The sequence below is a fragment of the Anser brachyrhynchus genome, assembly GCF_964034855.1.
Source record: "Anser brachyrhynchus genome assembly, chromosome: 2".
Lineage (NCBI taxonomy): Eukaryota > Metazoa > Chordata > Aves > Anseriformes > Anatidae > Anser > Anser brachyrhynchus.
Genome location: NC_137695.1, coordinates 130,002,162 through 130,007,229, shown reverse-complemented (window position 1 = coordinate 130,007,229; position 5,068 = coordinate 130,002,162). Strand labels below are relative to the sequence as shown.

General features: G+C 35.1%; 1 long non-coding RNA gene across 3 annotated transcripts in view; it reads right to left on the bottom strand.

The window, feature by feature from the left end:
* LOC308190354 overlaps positions 1-846 on the bottom strand; it is a 16,174-nt gene extending 15,328 nt beyond the window's left edge. For 2 of the 3 annotated variants that reach the window (XR_013947117.1, XR_013947118.1), the window contains exon 1: positions 1-846. This exon is cut by the window's left edge. This is a non-coding gene — a long non-coding RNA (uncharacterized lncRNA). The other variant, XR_013947119.1, reaches the window with a different exon arrangement.
* Positions 847-5,068: the final 4,222 nt, after the last annotated feature.

Below are 5,068 nucleotides of genomic sequence, written 5' to 3'. Positions count from 1 at the left end.
AATAGACAGCATATAATATCCTGCTACACTAATACGTTTCCATTTCATTCTGTTTATTCAGTAAATAACAAAAAGGTTCTAATTACAAGAATGAGATTCTTGTAGGGGTAATTCCCTCTATTTTTTTTTTTTTTTGCTTAGAAAAAAATAAGTTCTAGAATTTAAACAATCAACACATTTTCCTCATTGGCTGATTTTTAAGCTGTCTGTACACAGTTGAATATATCTTGTACATCTTTCTGTAACCCAAGGGAGTTTTTCTTTCTATTTTTTTTTATTTTCAGTACACTAATAAAAAAATAAATAAAAAAAATAGAGAAACAGAGTATCTTAAATGTTGTTATTTCTAATTGAAATGATGTTTTTGGCAAAGTTCCCAAAGAAGGATAAATTATTTCTGCTCATTGTGTAGTTTAGTAATGTGGACATTATACAATCAATAAAAAACAAAAAACAAACAAAAACATTTTCACTTTATGAATATTTTTTTTGTGCAGAAAACATTCACAGAGCAAGGTAAAAAGACTAAATAAACTCCCCTTGGCCTATGCACTATTTATCCCAAGAAAAAGTTCAAAAAGATAGATTTCTGATATTGAAAATGAGTATGAATGAGATTTGCAGTTAAAACTGGCAAATATAAAACTACCTCTAAACATAACAGAAGTCATTTTACTGTGACCATATTATTTTTATCAGCATGCATTTTGACCTCATTGCTATCACAAACTAACATATCTTACATTTAAAGACAAACACCAGAGAAATATGTACTTAGAAAGTTTGTGATGAAGTATTTTTTTCTCTAGAATTCATAACAAATATGTATGAAGTAGTGCATTCCCAGCTCCTGCACATTCTATCTTGCAATGTGATTTTTAAAGAGATTGCTGTTTTACTCATTCTCATAGCAAAAACAGATCCAATCTTGTTAACTATAAAGTTTAGTGGCATCTGTAAGGTCTCTTTCAAGCTGTGTTATCTGCTGTTTTAGCTGAGCAAGTTCCACTTTGTGTTTCTGCTGGGATGCTATTACACCCAGACGCAGTGACTTCAAGGTCTTTGCTGGATTTTTAGTTTCAAGAACAGATTTTTGTTCTGTCCACCAAATATATTAGCAGATTCAGTTTTGTTGTTGTTGTTGTTGTTTTTTCTTGTATGATCTGCTCAAATTCTTTGACTTTGGAGGATTTTTCACTGTATTGATTTTTCAACATCACAAGCAAGTTTTAAATTAGAAATTATTGTACATAAAGCAGATTCCTGATATCTATCATTTAAGAAACATAAATGATACCTTCATCTACAGATTTCAGATGTGGAACATGTCATTACTTGTGATTTATTACATGTGATTATTTTCAATGAACAGAAATATTTGAAAATATTTATTAAGTTTATATATAAGAGAATATTCTCATTTGTAATTCTACAGAGTAGAGTAGTATCCTCCTTACCTGCAAAGACACAATTAGATAATAGTACTATTATTTGTATTCCAAAAAGTCAATTTAACTAGTTGATTTAATTTATTTAAAAAATAGCAAAAACTTCATGTGATATGCCCAAGATTTTATTGGTATCCTGTTAAATCAGATCACAGTTGAAATATGACACCCTCTTTTTTTTTCCAGAAATCTTTATAAAGTACATAAAATTTTCTGATATGTATGGCAGATAAAATAAAACCATTTTTGAGAAATGAAAAAAAAAAAAAAACACAATACAGGCTCTAGAGTTTAAAAAAAAAAACTTTTTGAAGAAGGACAATTTTGTCCTTGTCTTTCAGAATTTTTAGACAGATTGTAGTAGCCTTTTGGAATTTCTATTTTTTGATATTTTTTTAATATCCCTTTGTGATAAAGACAGCTCTTCTGTCAGCTGGTTGATTATGTTTTCTAACACCCATTTTTATATTTGCTTATTCTAATGTAGTTATTTGTGACTTCAGTTACAAGGATGTCAACGTTGTTCACTTTTAGTGGTTTAACAGTCAGCAATATGTCCAATCAACAACACGTAATGGCACAAAATATGAAAGGTATTTAAGCAAGAGAGAATAAAGTCTCTAAATAAGAATATATATAACACATATATATAACATAGTTGCAGGTATTTTTTAACCTTGCTCCTAATTAAACTCTTAAGTTCCTATGAATATAAATGTAAAGTGTCCCAGCTGTAGGGCTCCATAAGTATGAAATTATTTTCATTTCAATAACATTCAGTGATGAAATATTTAGAAGCAATGGTTTTATTTATTCTTCTTGCAGTTTTTAATATTAATATTATTTTCCTTAAAATGTGTTCTGTTTCATTATGCATTAAATATAAAAAGGAAAATATTAACAAATAAGTATACCTTCTACTGCTGTTAAAATATTTAAATTGTCACAACTTCATAGTTAAAACTGAGTTCCAGCCCCAAAAAGATAACATTAAACGAAAGTCAACCAACCATTGAATTAACCATTCTACATGGTTAATTTGTATGCAATTTAAAGAAGAAAACAAGCTTAAAGATCACTGGAAATTGTTCTCAGCTTGTTTCCCTAAATTTAGTAATTGATTTTTTGGTGAAAGGATAGATATTTTTCCTGCAGGAGATCTATTTAAATCTTCTATTCTAACCTTTAAACAACATCCCAGATCTTCTAATAATTCAGAGTTACTCTGTTTCATTTTTATGACAACCTCCTAAGAAAAATATCTAAATTCTCATAAAGATTCTTCACAGCTCAGCTGTTTTCTCTGGGTAGCTGTCTCTAAGCTACTGTTCTGCTACAGAATGTGTGGCAATTGTCCCTCAACATGCACTCTTCCCCCCACCCCTCCTTTTTTTTTTTTTTTTAAGGAGAAAGAAGTTCGAAGTTATTTGATCATTTCTTTGAGATTTCATTTCTCTGGGTTCTTTTGAAATCTAACTCACAGAATTCCCTTTGTTCAAAGAACACTGACAGCTATGTGACAGAGTTTAAAAAAATAAATTTGGAGACTAATGCCCATTTATTGTTTATTCTTCAGAAGTGAAAACTTTTTCAGATCTGAGACAGCATGTGGTACTCATTTACCCCTAAAGGTGATCTGAACTTGCTTTAAATAGCCTAAAAAAATAACGGCACTCATCAGTATTTTAAAAATGACCAATTATGTTTAATAGAAGCAAAATATGAGTATTCATACTGAAATTCACAAACTTTTATTTTTACATTGAGAATAGCAATTTTACCTGTTCTACACAGAAGAAAGAATTTCATAAACTAAAATTTCTGTTCTATATCTTCTCTACTACCTGATGTTTGTTATTTAGAAATGCATTTACTTTAAAACTATGCACTTCAGATGCATAAAGAATCTACTACCTATGATGTCCCCGATAATATAGTCCAGTATTCAGTAACTGTTAGAAAAAAATACCTTATTTCTGTTATGAATTTGTCTAGCTTTCTCTCTTGACTTCATTGAAACACATAGTCATCTTGTAGATCAAGAGGACTTCTGCTATCATTAATTTTCTACTTCTCTAGTTCATAGAATCATAGAATGACTCGCTTTGGAAGGGACCTTAAAGATCACCTAATTCCAACCTCCCTTCCACAGACAGGGATGCCACCCACTAGATTAGGTTGGCCAAGGCTCATCCAGCCTGTTCTTGAACACCTTCAGGGATGGGGGGTCACCCACAACTTCTCTTGGCAACCTGTTCCGGTGCCACACTACCCTTACAGCAAAGAATTTCCTCCTAATGTCTAGTATAAATCTATCCTCTTTTAGTTTAAGACCATTTCCCCTTGTCTTATCATTATCTACCCAAGTAAATAGTCCTTCTACATCATTTTCATAAGACCCATTTAAGTATTGAAAAGTCACAATGAGGTCTCCCTGGAGCCTTCCTGTCCCCAGGCTGAACATGCTCATCTCTCTCAGCTTTTCCTCGTAGGAGAGGTGTTCCAGCCCTCTGATCATCTTTGTAGCCCTCCTCTGGACTCGTTCTAACAGGTCCATATCTTTCTTGTGCTGGAGGCTCCAAACCTGGATGAAGTACTCTGGGTGGGGCCTCACGAGGGCAGAGCAAAGGTGGAAAATCACCCCACTAAACCTGTGGTCACACCTCTTTTGATGTGGTTGGCCTTCTGGACTGCATGCATGCACTGGCCCATGTCAAGCCTTTTGTCTACCAGAACCCCCACGTCTCTCTCCCCAGGGCTGCTCTCAATGAGTTCTTCTCCCAGTCTGTACTCCTGCCTGGGATTGCACCAACACAGGTGCAGCACCTTGCACTTTGACTTTTTTGAACCTCATGATGTTCACATGTGCTCACTTCTCCAGCCTGTCCAGGTCCCTTTGAATGACATTTCTTCCTTCTTTGGTATCAGCCACACCACTCAGCTTGGTGTCATCTGCAAACTTGCTGAGGAAAGCCCATCGTCTATGTCATTGATGAAGATATTGGAAAGGACTGGTCCCAAGACAGACCCCTGAGGGACGCCACTCATCACTGGCCTCCACCTGGACATAGAACCATTGACCACCACTCTCTGGGAGCAGCCATTGAGCCGATTTCTTATCCACCAGATGGCCCACTCTTCAAATCCATATCTTTCCAATTTAGAGATTAGGATATCACATGGGACTGTGTCAAAGGCCTTACAGAATTCCTAGTAGATGACATCAGTCAACTGATACAGTTATTCCATCATAGAAGCCCACTAGATTGGTCAGGCATGATTTGCCCTTGGTGAAACCATGCTGGCTGTCATGGATCAATTCCTTGTCTTACATGTGCCTTAACATTGCCTCCAGGAGGATCGGTCCCATGATCTTGCCAGGCACAGAGGTGAGGCTCACCAGTCTGTAGTTCCCCAGGTCCTCCTTTCAACCCTTTTTAAAAATGTGAAGCATTTTTCCCTTTTTCCTGTCACCGGGGAATTCACCTGACTGCCATGATTTTTCAAATATGATGGAGAGTGGCTTGGTGACTACATCAGCCAATTCCCTCAGGACCCTGAGATGCATGACATCAGGGCCCATAGTCTGGTAGTTGTTAAGTTGCATCAGGAAGTCCTGA